We start from the raw sequence: 22,376 nt of genomic DNA on the forward strand, positions 1-22,376 counted from the left end.
AGGAATATGCATTAGTATATTTACATGTTAGCAAAATTCAGAAAGTTGCATTTTTTGCCATATCTTTATATGTTTACTTTCTTTTTCCGTGTTCTTTTTTCAATACACTATTTCCTGTGGAGTTTACTCACTTAATTGTTTCCATATACTGATGATTAGGGATGAGCAGCACAGACATGGGTGCATATGACACTGAATACTAAAGGGAAACAGCTACTATGGTATAAAAGCTTATTAAAAAAAGGCTTAAATGACTAGAACATAAAAAGAGCAAAAGTATAACGGCATAAAAATAACAAAAGCATAAAAAGAAAGTAAAAGAGCACTAATTAATATCTCAAACACAAATGCTTATTACATTCCTGTTAAATTTAGCAAACTCATTTTGTCTGCCTTTTTTGTGGCAATCCAGACACTTGGAAACTGAACAGCTTGTTTAATAAAGGCAGGAGTTCAGTTATAGCAAAAGGTAGTTGGGGTGAACACTTGCAATTAAGGTGGTTCGCAGAACAAAACTTGAGGACCACTTAGTTAAGGCTCGTATTCCTAATTTACGCATAATTTGATGTAATATTGAAATAGCAGCTCTGCTTTAACATTCAGTGTAATTTGCACCAGTGCCTGTACTGCTCATCATTAATTGTCAGTATTTGGATACAATTTAAGGAGTAAACTCTACAGAAATAGGTGAAATGAAATAAAAATATTATAAGAAAGTGAAAAATTAGTAAAAGAGAAGTGTATATAATATGCAAATATCATACTAGAGCACTTTTCTATATGTAGTATAAGAAAAGATAAAAGACTAGGTAAACAATTAGATTGATGAGACATAAGGGTGACCCACTGATTTGTGAAACTGGTTTAAAAGAAAGCTATAGCCAGGGTGGTACAACAGGACTGAACTTGGGAACTTCTGCAGTAGTATGTTTAAATAAATCATAATCCTGTTATTCACATGAGGAGAAAAAGACACATTTATGGTAGAAAGTGATCATGAAAAACATAGCTTTTCACATGGCCAGATTAATTGTGCACAAAATAAACATAGTCTGCTTAGTTTATACTCTTTCATTGGACTATTTTTAAAGGATGGATTTCTTTTATGGCTATATATCTCTCTATTATATTAAAAAATCTTGTGACGAGACAAGACTTTTTCAGAGAGATAATTTCTAGTCCCGTGAGACAAGACTTTGTGCCAAGAGATTTAAACACGCCCGGGGGCGGAAATAAAAGACAAAGCAGAATGTCGTAAAGAGGTTCAAAAATGTTGGCACGATACACAAGTTAGAGATAATGAAAGTACTAAAATTCGAAAATCTCAAAAAACTGATAGTAAAGATCACATTAGCACAAACAAACGAAAATTATTGCTCGGTGAAATAATAGAACAGTGAAAAGAGATCGAATATATGGACATAGGTGATATGACAGAAGTATGTAGATATTGTTCAGCTTTAAAGTTTAAGTCAGAGACTTGTGGATCATCTAATTCGTGTTGCCATCAGGGAAAAGTAGTGTTTCTTCCCTGTGAAGAGGCGTATCCGTGAGAAATAAAAGGTTTCTTATTTGGTGAAAGTGAAATCCACAAACAATACAGGCAAAATATCCGAATCTACAATAATCTGTTTGCATCATTCAATGCTCAGAATGTAAATTTACACAATTCAGGACCATACGCGATGAGAATCTGTGGTCCCGGAAACACTGAAGCTACTACAAGTTTAATTTCAAAGAAACCACAATTCAGTCAGGTTTATATTTATGATCACAGAGAAGCGATGCAACATAGAGTCGAAAGAGTTAAACGATTGGATGTATTCGAAATTCTACAGCCAATAATGGATACAAATCCATATGTCCAAAAGTATCGCACGTTACTCGAAATTTATCTGAAAAACACAGACAAAGAAGTTTTCTTGGATTTCTATATGAATCTGAAAGTTCACACTCGCATATATAATAAACCAACATGTGACGAATTGTCAGCAGTAATAGTTTTGAAAGACGGAGATATCAAAGACAGAGCTGATATTCGTGTTTATCCAAAAGCACAGCACGATTTGTCGCAAGCGGCAGATCCGGGAAATGACAAGCGCGTTGAGCCCACAAGGGGGTTGGCGAGCGAAGCAAGCAGGGGGCTGAGCCCCTTAGTACTATATACAAAATACTTAGGGACCTATGTAGATGGTAGTCATAATTTGTAGGGCTTTGTAATCTATGTATACAAACAATGAGATATGGAAATGTATTCAGTTTTATTTATTGTTATTATGTACACTTCCACTAATGAGCCCAGCCTACTATATAATAATTAAAGTACAGTATGAAAACTGAAATGGAACATAAAATATTTTACATATATTTTATTATGTATGTTGTATCAAATTTAAGATTTTCACTTTGTGGAATACTGCTTTTTGGTTTCAGAGGTTAGAGCTTTACCTACAAGTTTTGTTATATGTGTGCGGTGACTTTTAGTCATAACTTAATTTGCTATATATTTAGTAGCTATATGGTATGTTAGTAGCATGGAATAATCAGTATCAGGAATAATAAAAGTCTGTTTTCTTAATGGCCAGGAGGATTTGAATTAAAATAAATGAGATCACAGTTATAAAAAGCTGTATAGAAATAGGATACTGATAAAATAAATCTGTCTGAAACTTACTAAAACTGATGACTTTAATATAACACATATACATTAACAAAAGAACTGTAAGGAGAATGGTGGTTCAGATGTGAGAAGGGACACATTTTCGTGAGGATATTTGGCTTTAAATAGAAAGTTTCAAGGATAGGGGAGTGACACTAGGTGAGCCTAGTAGACTTTGAAAATTAGGGAGCAGTGATTTATTGTGCTTTAAACAAGTGAAATGGCCATACTTTGATAATGAGTAAAATTAATTAATCAAATATAAACTGGGAATACCCAATGTGTAAAGAAAACCTTTAAAAATATTTCATAGGGCTTTTTCACTTTAATGTAATAAATAAGTGCCATACAGAGTGGAAGCCAATATTGAACTAATTTAAGGTAACATTCTCAAACAGGTATAATCCAGGTAAGACCTTTTTTAGTGAATGGGAGGAAGAGCCTATCCAGGCACATTCGTGCAGACATCAGTTTGGAATTACCAGTAAACCTAATTTGCACATCTTTGGGGATATGGGAAAATTGAGCTTATCTTTAACTGCTTTTTATGCTAACTGATTAACAAATCAACAGCAACCTTGCATTTCTTTCCAAACTCCAGCCACAAATTAATGTAAAACACAATGAATTGCGAAGGTGAAACATCACAAATGAGGACTCTAAAAAGATCAAAACACATAAATGCAGACTATGCCCTGTTCCATAGTGCAGATGTTTAGGGGACAGGATGAAGTTTTGAATGCTGGTAATTTGAATAAGCAGGTGTTGGTAACTAAATTAAAAGGTAATGCCAACATTCTTAAGTAAATGTTATGGTTTACAATTTTAAGAAATTGTTATCCTTTCTTCATAGGATATTTGTTGTTCATTTTTTTTCCATGTGCCCATTGCTCATCTTGAAACCTTCACATAATTCAACCAATTACTCTATGGCAAGGACATTTGTTATTAATTAAGGGCCTTTTGCACACTCCTTAGACTACAGGAGGTTTAGGGCTGTAACTAACGATGATTTTGATAATTGATTAATCAATTAGTTGGATTGTTAAAAAAAAAAAAAAAAAAATGTATTTGAAATTAATCACAAAATTCATTAAATGGAACTTTTCACCAAGTAAACAGATTTGTATAAAATTTTCAGAAATTTATTTTTAAATTAACTACTTGTAGATATTTTAAACAAAATATAGTTTTTACATAGCATTGTATGATACATCCATCCATTATCCAACCCGCTATATCCTAACTACAGGGTCATGGGGGTCTGCTGGAGCCAATCCCAGCCAACACAGGGCACAAGGCAGGAAACAAACCCTGGGCAGGGCGCCAGCCCACTGCAGGGCACACACACACCAAGCACACACTAGGGACAATTTAGGATTGCCAATGCACCTAACCTGCATGTCTTTGGACTGAGGGAGGAAACCCACGGAGACATGGGAAGCACATGCAAACTCCCCACAGGGAGGACCCGGGAAGCGAACCCAGGTCTCCTAACTGCGAGGCAGCAGGGCTACTCACTGCGCCACCATGCCGCACCATTTATAATACATTGAAAATAAATAGTAATAAACATAAATAAAACACAATGAAATGTGCAATGAAAACACATACACACTTTCCTTGAAAACAACAGTTTTTAAAAAAGCAACTTGCAATTTGGCTTAAAAACACACACACACACACTTTAAAATTAAACGTATTTTAAATTAAAAGTTTTTTTTTCTTCAGTTTCTGTGAAGGAGAAGTTTTACTGGCAAACCATCATGTAAATATCTGCCTACCCCAATAATCAACCACTGAAGAATCTGTAGCACCATCTTGACTGTAATAGTTTTTTTTCCGTGTAATGTCTGCAGTAATGTTTGAAATTAGCTGTCATTTTATTGGGAAATGTCCAGACTACTTTTGTTTTGCAGCAAAGCACGTGGTTTCATTTGTGTGAAACTCAGTTCTTCCTTTGCTATCTTTTCACATCATCCACGCAGGTGGCGCAGTAGTAGCGCTACTGCTTTGCAGTATGGAGATTGTGGGTTTGCTTCCTAGGTCCTCCCAGGGTGGAGAGTACTTTGAGTAATCGAGAAAAGTGCTAACATTATTATTAATCATTCGTTTTTTTTTTTGTGTCTGGAAACATTTTTACCCATGCAGATTCTTTGACACATTTGCTTGCAGCCAACACACTTATGGTATGCTGTTAGATTTTCACGTTTTAAAACTGTGATCCTGACACAAAATCTGTTATACTGGCTACACTAAGCTTCCTGCAGCAACACTTGCACATTATCACGTCTTCCTCTGATTGTATAAAAGCCATTTGAAGTTCCAACTAGTCTGGAATTGTTTCTTTTCCACCCTGCCCCTGCCTTTTCACATGGAATGAGGAATATGCCTGTCAGTCATGGTTGATGTGCTCTAGGATTCACCACTGCGTTTTTGATTTCCTTTACACACTAGACTGTAATAAAAAAAAAAAGTTTTTTGTACAGACAGGGATGTACGTTTTTTCACTACCATTTTTGTATGCATACACAGGCAACCGTTACACGTAAATGCAAGTGTGTAATACAGTACCATAATTTGGCAGTCTGATCGCATCAAAAAATACATATATATGGCAAGTGAAAATTTGAACATTTACTAGCTGGTGGCAAATGACACACATGTCAGTCACTTATCATAAAACTTTGTCAGATATGCTAGTGTTTTATTTGCATTGTAGAGGACTGGACTATGACTTGAATTGTTGCTCACTTCAAACTGAAAGTCATGTCATTATGTCTAGCCTAGCAAACGCTGTCTTATGTATCTGTATCACATAATGCTGAAGCAACATTCAACTTACTGGGATAATGGCGAGTCGTCCTCCTCCACAGAGCCTGTAACCGTATGTGTCCTGTTCAAATGTTTGTTCCTCTCTGTTGTGCTCTCATGTCTTTTCTGCCACTTCCTTACTGTCTTTCTTTTACTTTCTTGAAAGTATAGTAATTGCAAAAAAAAAAACGCCATCGAAATTTTCATGAACCTCCACGTTTCATGCTCTCCTGAACACGTTTTGACTATTTTTGCAATTATGTCCGTGTGTGTCTGTATGTATATATCTAAACACGATAATTCGGGAATGCTTTGAGCTAGATAAATGAAATTTGGTATATGGGTGTTATATCAAAACGTTAATTTTCTATCAACTTTAGGGCAACATAAATCAACCGGAAGTGGTACTTTACCTGAACACATTCAAAAACATTTTCAAATGAACTGGTACATAGTTTAAATAAACAATTAATTGAAATTTTGTATAGTAGTTTTTGCATTATAAGAAGAGAAAAATAATTTAAATTTTATTTCATTGTTAGTAAGGGTAAGAAACACATAGATATTGAACTTCACCTTAATCAGATAACCGCAAATGATATCTTAACAGGTATCATCACTATTACATATGCACTACTACCATTATATAAATAGAGATAAATAATTTAAATTATGTATGATCATTACTTAGATGTAAAATTTGATCTTGATCAGGTGACTGGAAGTGGTATTATTACTGACCACAAAAACAATCAGATTTGAAATTTCAGTTTGATCGGAGTTCTTTGCCATATAAACTTGCTTTATAAACAAAGATAAGTGATTGTAATTTTGTAAGAAGCACACAGATATGACGTTTCATTATAATCGGACAACCGAAAGTGGTCTCTACTTTAGCTGAATAGGTATAAGAAAAGTTGAGTAGAGAAGAATCCAGATTTTTTTATGCTTTACGTGTGGTGTTTTACAAAAGACTGGCAGATTGGCACTCATCAGTGCCCTTAACAAAATAACTTTAATAGTTATTATACACAAAAGGTTATTAATTCATTGGTGAAATTATGCAACTTAGTATGTATTTGTGTTCAAAACTTATCTTGCATGATTTGCTATATATGAACACTTAACAGTTGATAAGTTTGTTTTTCATTGTTACACATTACTTTGTCAATGAAGGAAATTTGTTTAATTGGTAATTTTAATAAATTAAGATTAATGAAATCATTGTTTTATATTTTTTCCGGTAAGAGATCATTTTTAATTAAAATATAGATATTATTTAAAATTTTGAAATTTACATACCGTACCTTTCTGATTTGCCCTACGCAAAATCTTACTTTTTTGTCCTTACATTTAATTCCATGAATTGTATTCATATATGTTTTGATCTTTCATCAGTTATATACTGTTTGTGAATTAATTGACATTTCTTCTCATTTTTGTTTTTTTTCGGATTGCCTGAACTTTTTTTATTATCTACATTTCATTTTTTATTTGAAAATCAGAGTTAAAAAGCAAACAGCATTGCAGAGGCAGAAGAAAATTAATCAGTTGCATACACCTTTACGCTGTCATTTTTCTTATAAACAGAATGTAAGAGTTAAAGACAGGCCTAGAATAATATATAATTGTGGGAATATCTAATTATTCATCTTATTTAGTAACAGTTTATTAACTACGTTGCACGTTATTATTTTTAACTGTTATTTAACTTGTCAACAATGCAAAGAAATTACATGGTGCAAACACAAAATAACACTAAATGGAAATGTATCTAATCAGGTAAAAGAACTATTAAATAAACTTGAAATTAGAATAGGTACATGTTTTGTTTCACAAGCTGACATATTCATACAGTTATTATATAATCTTAACATATACAAGAAAGTCAAGTGGAGAACACTCCAGATTTTTTCAAATGTGTTCATAACTGAAGAAAATAGTGATGCAATTGCGCAGCACAACGTACTCGGCCTAATGACATAATTAACTAATCGATGACAGTTATCATTGCCAACATTTTTAATAAATGATTATTATTGATAATGTTGATTAGTTGTTTGCAGCTCTAATACAGTTGCTTCTAACTGTAATAATTTACAAAGTATGTTTTAATTAGAGTGTCAGGCTGCCACTTTAACATATAACTTTCAAACAAGACAAATACCTTATGTGAATTTCACCTTACTTTTTCTTATATGTGTTGGGTTGAAGGATGAGAAGTCTAAAATGGCCTCCTTATTTCAGAAACAAGTTGATAGTTTCTTAAAATATTTTTTCCCCACTACCTCTTGGCCTCCAGGCAGCAAGTGTTGATAGCTTCAATTTAAGGATTATGTGTGTGGTTGTGAATGTGCCTCCTTGATATATGACTTCCTCAAACAGTCTAGATTTATACTGTATGCTGGCAGCCTCTTTCTGCCTAGAAGTGCCCACAGGCATACATTTTTTTCTCAACTCATCTGCCACTGATTTCAAGTCAGTCTCTTTTATAGCAGTATCCTCTGCTGCAGTTTTTATGTTCAGCTGATTATCTACACATGGTATCTTGTTTCTGCCAGTTGCAACATGGTGTCTTCGGCCTCCTTCTTGTTCTTTTTCTGTAAGTGACAAACTGAGATGCAATAAGAGCAGCTAATCATCAGCTCTAATCAACTTATGCTGGAATAAAGTAGTGATTCTTTGGCCTGGATATGAAAGCTGAGACTGAAGGTGTATCGAGCTTCTTTCCATGGCTTCAGGATCCTGCAGATAATAGCTTGGCTTTTCACTGTTGTTTTATTAATCCTTGAAAAGTTAAGTAGGCTAGCATCTTGATCTTAATATGTACACTGGTTTGTATATAATGATAGATTCAGTTAGGTGAGTAGGGCCTAGGCCATTTAAAACTATATATATATATATATATAATAAAGGATTTTGAAATCTGCCCTATGCTTAAGTCAAGTGCAAGGACTTAAAGACAGGAGTTATATGGTCACATTTTCTAGTTATACTAATGATTCTGTGGCAGGCTTGAACAGCAACAGGAGTTCATTCTGAGGCCTGTGGTTAGAGTGTGATGTGGCAGCGCTGTCCTGAAAATGTGCCATTCAATGGGTCCACAGGAGTAAAACATTAATTTACTTTGGGTGTATGTTTGGGCAGATATCTTAAAAATAAATAAATACTGTAGGTATGTATGTATTTCACTAATAAAGCCTTTTATTATAAATTAATGAGCATAAGAGTTCAATAACAAAATATAGTTTAGTATTTATAAATATGTACCCTATTGGAAATCTCACATTGTGTGTGTGCTTAACAAGCTAACATCTATCCATCCATCCATTTTCCAACCCACTGAATCCAAACACAGGGTCACGGGGGGTCTGCTGGAGCCAATCCCAGCCAACACAAGGCACAAGGCAGGAACCAATCCCGGGCAGGGTGCCAACCCACCGCAGGACACACACAAACACACCAAGCACACACTAGGGCCAATTTAGAATCGCCAATCCACCTAACCTGCATGTCTTTGGACTGTGGGAGGAAACTGGAGCGCCCGGAGGAAACCCACGCAGACACGGGGAGAACATGCAAACTCAACGCAGGGAGGACCTGGGAAGTGAACCCAGGTCACCCAACTGCAAGGCAGCAGCGCTACCCACTGTGCCGCCCAGCTAATATCTAAAAATAGCTTAATGTCTAATGTACCGCTGTATTTGTTTGAGATGATGTCACAATTTAACATTAAGGAAGTAATTATAGTATATATAACATAAGCGAATTTTTAGATATTTAATTATAACATTGTCTCATGCAAATATACTATATTTAACACTAGTACATTTGGTATTAGCTGGTTAGATACACATGCAATGTGACTAGTGTTAAGAAAATGTACAAATTGTAATCTCTTTTGTTATTGAAGTCATACACATGTTCATGTATGATAATAAGCTTTATCACAAAGTCCTCATTTGGAAGTAGCTTACCAGCATTGGTAAACTTTCACACAACTCAATAACTTGCCAAGGCAGTGTAATGGTGCAGGTTCGTTCCATGCTCCCTGTTCATTTTGGGAGCCTCTTGAACCCGTAACTGTCGATAGTCATAACCAAGATGAACCAGGCAAATGAAGACACACACATGCATCAAGGTGTGAGTGCATGAGTGATTAGTGCTTTTATTAAAAACCATCAGCAGATCCAAACAGTGTTCAAGTAAATACTGCAGTGCTTCAATTAATAAACTTCTACAAACAGTGCCAGTGTGGAGGTTAAAACCAACTCAATAGAAGTGTCCCTTACACAGCCGGTCACTCCAGCTCCCAAAACACACTCGGCTGGAGTGATCCTCTTCAGTCCCCTGAGCGTTGGCCCTACGTTCCAATAAGGGGCTCTCCTACTAGCTACCTGCCTCCATTCCCCCGCACTGGCTCTCTACCATTCCTACCTTTCCTTTCCCTGGTCTTTAACCTCTGTTTCTTTTCTCTCTTTCTGTTCATTCTCTTCTCTGCCATGCAGGCTCCTCCTATTTTGGCTTCCCTAATTGGGCACAGATGTGACCAGCCAGGCACCCCAACCATCCCCAGAGCGAAGCACGTTTGTGCACACCTGTGCCCGATCGTAGCCTGCATCGCATGGAGCACGATTATTTATTTAAAATCTGCCCAAAGCCATGGACCACTTATCACAGGCACATTCTCTGTTAGAATTTCAGTGTAGGCTTTGTTATGGTGGAGTGGTGTCCTGAGGCTAGGGATCTGCAATGACAATCAGAAGGTTGCTGGTTCGAATCCCATAAATGCCAGAAGTGATTCCACTCTGTCGGGCCCTTGAGCAAGGCCCTTAACCCACAGTTTCTCTGTCCTGGGTATGGCGTTAACCTGCATTCAGCAGAGAAAACTTGGGGGTTGATAGCAGGATTGGCACTCCAGCCACTGTTTAAAAAAAAAAAAAAAAAACCCCTCACACTGTTCCATCCCATTCAAATTAGTGTGGTGCTAAGGTGTCACCCATTGTACAGTTGCATTTGGGTCCAAATACGGGATCCTGAGATGGTTCATCGTGTGGTGGGTGCAGCAACGTGCTTTATCAGTGCATGCTCCCAACCTCCTCCTCCTCAAAAAAGCAAATGAGTATAAACAGAAAACATAAAAAAATGAACAAATAATGAAAATCCATGTGTATTACTTTGAAAGTCAGAATGCAACTTTTGTTTCTTCTTCTATTCCAGGTGCATTTTTGAATGGTAATTCTGAAAAATAGATAAATAAATAACAGATATGTAGCAAATGCTTAAGCTTTTTACAAAAAAATTCCGTTTTTTTTTTTTTGTACTGGCACACATAAAACATGTTGTGAATCAGATAAAAGGATAAGTTAGTTGCATTGGCAGAGTGTGGGTCTAAATGCTTTGTGCGTGTATAGTGAACCATTATACCTTTTTTGTATTTTGTGTTAGGGCTGGTTGGTGCCTTTTTTAAAAAGTACAGTATTTATTAAAAAGAGAGCAGCCATTTAAAGCCAAACCCAGGTAAACAGCCCTATTGTAAGAATGCAGTTGTTTGACCTTTTCTGAATGATTGGAAAACATTTTACTGCTAAACAGTGAACATATATACACACAGAACCTGTACTGCCCAAGACTGCTTATCTTTGCAGTTCAGGAGTGGACTAATTATGTCTACATTGAAATGAGATAATCCCTTCTAGAAGCCTCTTGCAAACATAAATTTCTCTTACTCTGCAACCGTTAAACTAAAGCACCATCCTTTCACCCATCCATGCTGTGCACTTGGAACATAAGCGATAGTTATCAGGAATGATTTGCTACGTAGGTGTATCTCAGGATACTGATGGCACATCCCCAGAATTTAGCTTGAAGGAAACACCACTTGAGAGGTAAAAAGACTGAAAATACCAGGCACCCTAGTTAGTTGCCCACTCATTTACATCCCACAGCTATCCAAGCAGGCCTTTCCAGTGCTAATCTGTGTTTTCTTTTGTATTTACTCTATTCTCTAAATAAAGAATGCCTCAGGCTCATACTTCTGTCTGTGTCTTTCAATCCTCAATCATTTTTGTGTTTGATAACAATACCAGTAAAAATTCATGATACTCAATACCAGTTTGATACTACAGCAAAAATAAAAATTCCATTCAACCGCTTTTTATTAAAAAGTATCTCTATATAGAGAACAATATTGTTCATTTTTTAGCAGAATCTAAATACTAACAGTAACAATATATTTAAATACTGATAAATCCATTAAGTAGTTACTGAAATATCATTTAAGTAAACTAGTGTTGACATTCATAAATATCAAAATACAATGCAGATTTTGAGTTTTAATGTGTGATAGACATGGGGATTCCCCTACTATTACAACAAGTGGGGTTTATAAAAAATTATATTATCATGGATTACCTGATTTATCTTACCATGTGTACATTCTAAATATATCTCTGACATTTTCTCTTGCTTCCCCATGGCCTTAAACTGTATAAAACTGTTAGAAAATGGATGGATGGCCATTTGTGGACATGCTTAGTACAATCAGAGAATGAATGCAAAACCGGCCTTCTTTTATTGGAACTGTGTAGGACACCAGTGCCACCTGCATGCTCAGAGCAAGTGAAATAACCAAACAGCTTAAAGCTTGATTAACAGACAAAATGACCAGACAACAGCTCATGCTGCTTCTATGTACTGTAGTATAGAAAGAGTATTGTGCGCTTTTGCTGGGGTATGTTAGGTGCATCCTGACTCAACAGGAAAACAGGAGAGCTGAATTTGTGAGTAAACCAGGAGAAGCAACAAAAGGCCTAAACAAAAGAAAATAAAAATAAATTGTAGTGACCATAACACAAACAAGAGGCAAAATCAAAGTCAAATAATAGGCAATAAGTCGTAACCAGGTAATACAAGAAAAGAAATCAAAGTGAAAGTAAAGATTTTTATCTGCAAATCGAACAAGGTGCCTAGCGAAAGGGTGACCGTTTATGTCGGTTGTTGATCAAGTCAAGGTCACAGCCCCAGAGAACCTCACACCTAGAGATGAGGGATGTGACCCTGACAATGGTACGCAAATTAATTTTCTTAAAGAAACGGGCTACAAAACATCAGTTTACAACCTAAATCATGACAGGTGAGGTTTGACCACGAACACAGAAAAAAACAGAAAAAAAGCAGGAAAAAGTAGAGATTAGTAAAGATTGCAAATCCCTGAAGAATATGATTATTCTGTTCATGTGTAGTCTATATGGAGTGTATCTAAAATGTAGCTATGAAAAAGCCAAATTAAAAAAGTGGATTTTTATTTCTTAAAAATCCATCCATCCATCCATTATCCAACCCGCTATATCCTAACTACAGGGTCACGGGGGTCTGCTGGAGCCAATCCCAGCCAATACAGGGCGCAAGGCAGGAAACTAGGGCGCCAGCCCACCGCAGTTTCTTAAAAATGTTCCTCATTATTAGCCAGGCGGATCTCTATTGTTAAAGTATTCCAGATATTTGCAGCAAATAAGAGCAAAAGGCAGCATCACCACTTCTTGTATGCTTAGCATCACCACTATCAGAAGATCTAAGGTTATGACTTGGAATGTAGGGTCACAGGCGCTCCAAAATATAGGAAGGAGCAAGATTACTTAAAGCTTTATATACCAACAGTAGTATTTTAAAATCTGTTCTAAAGGACACGGGTAGCCAATGTAATGATAATAAAACTGGTCAGATGTGCTTTTGTTAGGAGTTCATTATAGTAATCTAGTTGATTTAAACCAAAGCATGAATTCATTTCTACATAGCGAGAACGATAATTAACCTTTGAGATACTGTCAGAGAGGACTCAAGCACCATTCTATCATGTATGTAAAAAAGCAGCCTCACCCAGAAAAGATCAAAGTTTCCAACAAAACCAATGTTTTGCCTCTTGGAGGAGGCTCTCATCCAGGTGTTTAGAGATAGGAGTTGACTTTAGGTTTCTTCCAATTAAAGCAGAATGGAAAGTGGACCTGACACAATGATTTTATGTTGTTGATGCCTGCATGAATTAAGGTTGTCCCAATTGTCCTACCCTTGTGCTTCTCAAGGACTGTTGGGGCTCTTCTTTCAATATATTTAACCTGTGTGCCAGGAAAACAAGGCATGGAAGTTCTGCAGTTATCTCTCATAACAGCCACATCACCACTGTCTGCAGGTATAGTAGGAGAATATGGAGGGTGAAAGCAATTGAATGGTGATGAGCTGGAGAAAGTAGAGGAGACCTGGACTTGGACCCCTGCTTGTGTTTTTGACATTCCCAGATTCCGTCATTGGATCCAGGGTAAAGCTGACGGGTATGTGCAGTATGGTGCGGCGTAGAAGTAGCCAAATTGATGCCAGATACCATTGAAACCTCTTAGAGGTAAGATATCCGACCCCTCAGATGCTTTCATATGACAAGCAGCTGTTGGATCTGTGTCTCCAGGGGTTCCAGTTCTTCTGCAACATGTTGCAGCTGGTGCTCGGCCATTTTGAAATAAAGTGACGTTATAGGAGAAAATGACCAAGAAAGTGGTGGATGCAAACTCCATCATTTCATCTTCTATGACAAATTTGTGACACTATGAGCTAAACAATCAAAACTCACATGTGATCGGTCACATCATTGCAAGCCATCAAAGCACACATTAATCTATTTCTGAACTACAGTAACTCCATAATAGGATAAAAGTGGCAATGATGAAAACCTGTGTGTGTATATTTTGGCTTTTTATTTTTTTTAAATATTAATAAGCACTATTCCTGTAATTGCACACTGAAATTCTCTATCCTGCCATGCCTCCAGCACCAACACTTAATTTATACTGCCAATCTATAATAATAAAAGGCAAAGCCCTCACTGACTGACTGACTGACTGACTCACTGACTGACTGACTCACTCATCACTAATTCTCCAACTTCCCGTGTAGGTGGAAGGCTGAAATTTGGCAGGCTCATTCCTTACAGCTTACTTACAAAAGTTAGGCAGGTTTCATTTCGAAATTCAAAGCGTAATGGTCATAACTGGAACATATTTTTTGTCCATACACTGTAATGGAGGAGGCGGAGTCATGTATCGCGTCATCACGCCTCCTACGTAATCACGTGAACTAAAAACAAGGAAGAGATTTACAGCACAAGTCAAACGTGGGAACGAAGGTAAATGACGTTAATTTTTGACTGTCTTTTAATACTGTGTAAGCATACATATTAACACGTGCAATTAAACGTGTGCATTTACGGGGTGATTTCTCAGGCTTAAAAGCTCACCTTTTATCAAACGCGGGAACAAAGGTAACTGACGTTGTTCACTGTCTTTTAATACTGTGTAACCATACATATTAACACATGTCCAATTAAACGTGTGCATTTACGGGGTGATTTCTCAGGCTTAAAAGCTCGCCTTTTACTAAAAAGGTAAATGCAAAACTATTTTCAATCAGTTTATTGAAACGCTCCCGTTAAGGATTGCAATAACATATTCGCGAGATAAAAGAATGAAGTAGGGGGAAATGGAGGAACAGCCGCAAACAGCGAAGAGCAAAAAATTAATTAAACAATTGAGAACGGAGCGAGTTAAGCATACAAGCATGTTCATAAGGGAAACAAACCACGGTGTAAAACGTAAGTTTAAATAAAGTTTATAGAAACGCTCCCGCTGCGGATTGCAATAACATATTCGCGAGATAAAAGTTTAATGAGAAGACACGAGGTATAAACGAAGCACACGCCGTGGCGCAACGTTAGGGGCAACAGTTTCAACCATTCTATGATCTGCTTCTCGCAACTGAAAGACGGCACATGGCGGATGTTAGCCGACTTGCTGACCGCAACGTTAGGGGCTTCAAGTATGGCGCTGACGCCACATCTCAGTGCCAACACTTTGCAGACTGTACTTAAAAGACACGCCCTCCTCACTGGACAGTTAAAAACACCAATCAAACTAACGATGACATCAAGTATTACCCAATCAAAAGTAGGAAAGGAGGCATCTTCATAAAATGCGTGTGGGATGATTTGCATGAGACGCTGCTTTAAAAAAAAAATGATTAAAAAAATACGGGATAAATCCCGTCCAGTATTGATTCAAAACGGGACGCGCAATTTCATTCTCAAACGCGGCACGATTCCGTATTTTAAAGGACGGGTGGCAACCCTACAGTGCCAGGTAACCACCCATACAATCAGATTGTGATTCAGACTAGGAATGCAATGAATGTAATTACCCCGATCTACATACAAGGCGAAAGTCTTGCAACATTTAAAGATGATGGTTTGGGATAATTAGTACTTATTAAGTACACCATGGAACATAAAAGAGCTTATGAAGCCTTGAACCGAAAAAAGCAACATCTCAGAGATCGTACAAAAAAAAAAGGAGGTAATGTCGTTTTACTCGCTGTAGATTTTAGTGAAACATTACCAGTTATTCCACGAGGGAGACCAGCAGATGAACTCAACGCTTCTTTAAAATCCATGCTTCTCCCACGGTCGGTTATATGTCGCGTGTTCTCGGGTAGGTACACCAAAAAATGTATACATTTAAGCATGTAATGGGCAAAGAAAAAATGAGGTATACCCGAAGGCACTGCAGTAGTACTCAATGTAACTTTACTTCTTAAATGTTAATGTTTTACTGTTTAATAATTTATACGCTTCTTATATATTGTTCAAATTCTTTTATCAAAATACCAGTGACAGCGCAATGCACGATAACATGCAGTGAATACACCATACGCATCTGCCCACGGCCGCCCTGGTGTGTGCAGATAGGAGTTGATTCTAAAATAAAATAAACATAAAAAGAGTAATACAATCATCACCCATAAAGCGGATAGCAGACGTGACGTATTATATGTTTACCAGATTTCAAGTCAATAGGTGAAACAGTTTGCAAGCTACAGGTGATTTAAAATCCTGGACAGACCAACGAAAAGCCACGGTAGCAAATTATACAAGAAGATTTTACTGTTTAATTATTTATATTTATATGAAATGTGCTTCTTATATATTTATTCATATTCTCATATGATAATGATGTTAATGTTGTTTATATAAATAAAATTTATTATTATTATTATTATTATTATATTGATTTCTATGTTATTGTAAGTGCATCTATGTGTGTATATGTATGTATGTATGTATGTATGTGTATATATATATATATAAAAAATATATGTGTATATGTATATATAATATATCTGTATATGTGTGTATATGTGTGTGTATATGTATATATATATGACAGCAACACTCATAACAATGACAACACAATTACATTGACAATCATGTTACGTTATTTTTAAAATGTTTCCTTTACTTTTTCATAACCTCTTTAACACACTACTTCTCCGCTGCGAAGCGCGGGTATTTTGCTAGTATATATATATATATATATACATATACACATACATGTATACATATATATGTATATATGTGTATGTATGTGTATGTATATATGTATGTATATGTATATATGTGTGTATATGTATACATGTGTATGTAAATATATATATATATATATATATATATATATATATATATATATATATATATGACAGCAACACTCATAACAATGACAACACAATTACATTGACAATCATGTTACGTTATTTTAAAAATGTTTCCTTTACTTTTTCATAACCTGTTTAACACACTACTTCTCCGCTGCGAAGCGCGGGTATTTTGCTAGTAATGAATAAATGCTAGTAATGTTATGTTCTTGGAAATTTGGTGTTGGCTTGTTACAAAAATATCATTTGTGTGACATCTCTTCTCTTGTGAAAAACATGTACCTTAAATACATTTTGCATTTCTGTTTTGAACATGATCTGTAACTCCTGATTGGCATGGTTTTTGGATTGTTTACAACTGCTCTTTTAATTAGAAGCAATTATGATTTTGTCCTGTAGAATTAATGATAATAAAGCAAAATGTTGAGAATTCAAGTTATCTTCAGAAACATTAAATAATCAATCCTTCCCAACTATTGAACTAACTACAAGAATAGTAGAAATTATACAGTGAAACTGAAATTATTACATTATGTGTCTTACTGAACACTATTAGTACTACACTATGATTTTCCTCTCTAAGTGATTTATGGTAGTATAAGAAAGCAAAAAAGACTTAAATAAAAGGTTCATGCTTTGGCATAGCTGAGTATTAGGCTGTGAAAAAGGACTGTGCTGTACTTTCTCTAATGGGGTGCGTTACTCAGGTATCCTGCAACTCAAAAAAGAATGTCTTGAGAGCTCAAAATTAAAATAGCATTTTTAATAAAGTTGTAATAAAGAAGGGAGTGATAACTATGGAAAATTACAAAAAAACACAACACATTGCTGCTGTACTGGGTTTTCATTCTAGAGGTATTTGTCTTCATCCACCTTTTTGATGAAATGGTGGCATAGTAGCAGCACTACTGCTTTGCACTAAAGAGATCAGGTTTCAAATCCTGGATCTTCCCTGCATGGTGATTGCATGTTCTCCCCATGTCTGTGTCATATACGTATGGGAGTTGTCCAAAGACATGCAGGTTATGTGAACTGGTGACACTAAATTGGCCCGAGTTTGTGTTTGTTTTTTTATCTACTTTGTGCCCTATCCTAGCTGGTATAGGCTCTAGCACCCCTTGCATTCCTGGTCTGGATTTAACAGATTAGAAAATGACATGGCAAATACCACAGATGTCACTTCTCTTATTTTTCTGCCATTTATTTTCCTTATATTGTTTCCTATCTTATTTTTTCATGATGTACATTGTTTTTGCCAGTTTATCTGTTTTCTTTCTGAATCTGACTTCAGTGAGATCCTGGCTTTAAACGTTTTGGGGCCATCATATCAAAGTGCCCTCTGGCAGACATCTGATACCATCAAACCCTTTAGCCGAATTTGATGTTACAGTGCAAGGCTTGCATTGCAGTTTTTTGTGTAGCCTGCTCCTCTAAATTGACTACATGGCCCCACTTAACCCTAAAGTTGGAAACTATGTTCACTTCCAGTTAGTCACCTAAGGAGTTCCATCGGCCTACCCACGAACTGAAGAAGTTGACCCTTGACCCTTTTCAGTTTAAGCAAGTGTAGATGAAGAGATTATATGATTGAAGTGTTTGAAACTGTAAAGGGATTTAGTTTAGTGGACATCTACTGCTTCTTTGAAGTAAATTCTGCAACAGAAACATGGGGACACAGATGGACACTTAAAGGAAAATTTCAAACCAATTTTCAGAATGTTTTCAATCACACAGAGAACCATAGAGGTCTGAAATAAGAGAGTTTAAACATTTCAGGCCTTTAAATCTCAATGCTATTTTAGGGAATCTGGGTGAATAGCATTGGTGAGCTTGTCGGGCTGAATGGGCTGTTTTTGGTCAAAATTGTTTTAATGTTCTGTCAGGTTGGTAAGCTGCTATAATCAATCCTGAGAAAAACATGCAAAAAAATGCAGTGCAATATCAACATCACAAGCAAGTTTCTAGTTATAATACAAACATGGACATTGATGCACCAACTAATGTTCAACAGATGTATACTTGTCCAGATGCAAATTGAGGTGTGCCACAGACTGATTTGTTTTTTTAAAATCTATGTTGTATTCACATTCACCAGATAAACAAGAACACAACAAAATAAATTCAGCATGAAATGGAGAAAAGAGCTACTGTGCCTGTTCATCCTTATTGATCTCTTTACACCCATGTCAGGCAAAGAATAGAAGGAACAATTATTCATTTTCTAAGCTAGCTTATACCAATATGGAGTTATGTGGGGCCTGGCCTTTCCCTAAAAGCACTGAGCACAACTAACACTGGGTGGGGAGCTTGTCCATCAAAGGACTCCCCTACTAATGTGTTCTTATACCTGAATTACCATTTGATGAAGTGCTGTTGGTAGATGGATCAGATTGTAATCTTACACAGAACAGCTTTAGTTTCAGGAACAATCTTTTAACGATTTTTTTTAAATACAGGAAAAGATAATGTGCTTTTTTTACATAAACTTTGTTTATATTTATTTCCTTAAACTCTTCGTTTCAGGATAAACATAAGGAATTTTTTAATGGAAAGTTTTAAGACCAGCTTTTACAAACAGTTACTATCGCATTAGCCAAAGAGGAACAATTTTTTGTGTGAATGTGAAAACTCTGAAAGCACTTATTTGTAGTGTTTTAAATTTTTGTGACTATATTCAAGAAGACTTTGGGGAACAACGGTACAAATGTTGAGCAAAATGGTAATACGTGAAAATAGTTTATGGTCAACACAGCTGTGTTTTTTTCAGATAGGTTTGTTAAGGCATGAGTTTAGATGAGCACATCAGATGACATAATAACTGCAAATCATTAACAGACTTAGTTACGTTTTTTCAATATATGTGAGTCAGTTCTGGGTATTTCGTCTGTAATTATTGAGAAAAATAATGAAATAGTAAAACAATGTGTATTTGTAGTTTTTGAAATATTTGTCTAGGATCTCTTAACAATCCTTAAATGAATGTGCTCATCCATGATCAAATTTGCTTATTCTAGAGTGGCACAAAGCAGAAACCAACTGTGTGTAGAGTGCCAGACAATCACAGGGCACATTCACTCATATAGGGCAATTTTAGAGTCCATAGATTAGTGAAACTGACATATATTTGAGATGGGTTAGGAAAAACAGAATACCAGGATAAAAACTAATCCATATATTTGGAGAATTTCAACACTCCACATGTATTTCAAATGCCAAGATTCAAACTCAGGACTCAGGACTATGATAGATACCATGAGCCACCTCATTTTCCTCATGATAAGACAAATAATATATAATAAGAGTCTATTTTTAGCTCATGTTCATATTAATACATTTTTCATAACATTCTCAAATCGACTTAATCCATTTTAGGGTGACAAGAAGCTGGAGCCTATCAGTCAGCACTGAATACAAGGCATCAAACAGGCCATGGACAAGGCAGCAGTCAATCGGCAGGCCCACTCGTGCACACACTGAAACAAGCACAGGGCCAGTTTGAATTTGGAATTTATTTTAATAGACTAAGATGTGTAAGTTTACTATAAAGGCAAAATTCACTTCTCTGACATTCATTACTATTGAACTCCACATTTTCCATTTAAAACTATAAAGAAATACCATTAATAGTGTTACAATTATTTGACTTTTTCACATAACTAAGCTAATTGTCAGATTTCAAAAATGTTTAAGGAAAAAATGTACTAATTATCAATATCACCTCCAGATATGGCATGCGAAAAAGTGATTGGCCTAGCCTTTGCAGTAAACAGCTGAGTTTATTCGAAAAGCATTTATGTACTGTATATTACCTCGTATGATTAACATATTGAAGGCATACAGGTCTAATCTCATTTCTCTTTTTTCTAATTTTCAGAAATCCTTCTATGAATGTCTACCTGCAGTTGGGCAGCATGTCATCCTGCAGCTTTCCTCGCTCTTAAAGGAAAAACAATCTTAAGCATTTTGGATCTTTCTGTCATATGTGTGATGTACACAATTTCTATATACTTGTACAGCAAGAGAAACAAATATTTTTGAGTAATATACCTAGCGCTGTTGGTTTCAAAATTAGCCTAAAACGTCCTATGAACAAAAAAGAAACATTTAAGTGGAGTCAAAGTTACTGTGGTGGTATAGTTTAGAACATGCTGTATGCTGCAGGAAAAATGAGCCTGAATAACTTATGTGGATTGTACAGCTGATTATTCTTTCTGAGTGGTGAGAAGGTGTGCAAAATATATTTAGTACTTGCCTAGATTCATATTCTGCGTCATTCTAAAGCACTAATGACACATTTAACATTTACCTTTTAATGTTTAAAACTGCAATTATCAAAATTATTAATTTAATGGCATTCTCTGCAATACAGCTTTACATATTCTGATGTCATTTTAATACACATATCTCATATAAATCTAGAATATATTACAAATTTTTGTCAAAATTTTATCAAATACACATTTTAATAGACAATAAGTGTTATTGAAAACATTTGCTGGAGAAAATTCTCAGTGATTTTATCAAATTCAATCAGCTTCTGAATGCCTACTTTTTGGAAATATCCCGATTAAATGTTTTGGGGGTTACTTAATTCTGTTAAATGATGGATATTTATGTTTTATTTCCTTTTTTTCTAGTTTAAAATAAACACCATGACAAGATTTTAAATTGTTTAGTAGCAGCACAACATAATGGCATGATGCCAATAGAAATACATTATACCATAAAATAATCAGTTATTGCAAATTTCTCTGAGTTTGTTCAACAATGTAAGAAAATATGCATTACTCAAAACGCTTTCAAGTGGTAATTAATTCTTAGGACTAGTTAATAATTGATTTTTGGACCACTTAATAACATTTTTCTTAAGTACTATTTTCTCAGAAAACAATTTTTAAAATATAATTTGAAATATGATTGGTTTTAGACTGTTGAAAATGTACAAACGTTCTGTCAATGTGTGTTTGTAAAATAATCTGTTAAATGATTTCATATTATAATAACTTTTTTCCCATAGGGAAAACAGGAAACATTGGTTACTTATTTTTTTACTGTTTGAATAAGCAGTTAATAAAATATTTAAATTATTTTTTTAAGTTTAAAATTTAAAATGCTTGCAATAAATTATATGTCAATGTGTTACAATAACCTGTGTGCTTCTTTCTGCCTTAACTAATGAAAAAAGATTTCAGATTGAAAACTTGTGTTCCTTAATTGATATTTCTCTTTTTTCCGCTTATTTAGGAATTCTAAAGGTGTTTTCACACTCCTACTATTAGCTTTGTACTGAATCAGTACACGATCGGCTATTTTTTTTCAGTCTCCACAGTTAGTTTGGTTGCTTTTCACACAACAAACTTTCAAACCAACCACA

The 22,376-nt window shown here is 35.5% G+C and overlaps 1 protein-coding gene across 2 annotated transcripts in view; it reads left to right on the forward strand.

Moving 5' to 3' along the window:
• Window positions 1-22,150, forward strand: part of cry2 (cryptochrome circadian regulator 2) — a 64,821-nt gene extending 42,671 nt beyond the window's left edge. For both annotated transcript variants that reach the window (XM_028793826.2, XM_028793825.2), the window contains one exon: window positions 20,877-22,150. The gene's annotated coding sequence lies outside the window, so the exon portion shown is untranslated. The remainder of the gene's footprint in view (window positions 1-20,876) is intronic.
• Window positions 22,151-22,376: the final 226 nt, after the last annotated feature.

This window comes from Erpetoichthys calabaricus, chromosome 2 (genome assembly GCF_900747795.2).
Source record: "Erpetoichthys calabaricus chromosome 2, fErpCal1.3, whole genome shotgun sequence".
Classification (NCBI taxonomy): Eukaryota; Metazoa; Chordata; class Cladistia; order Polypteriformes; family Polypteridae; genus Erpetoichthys; species Erpetoichthys calabaricus.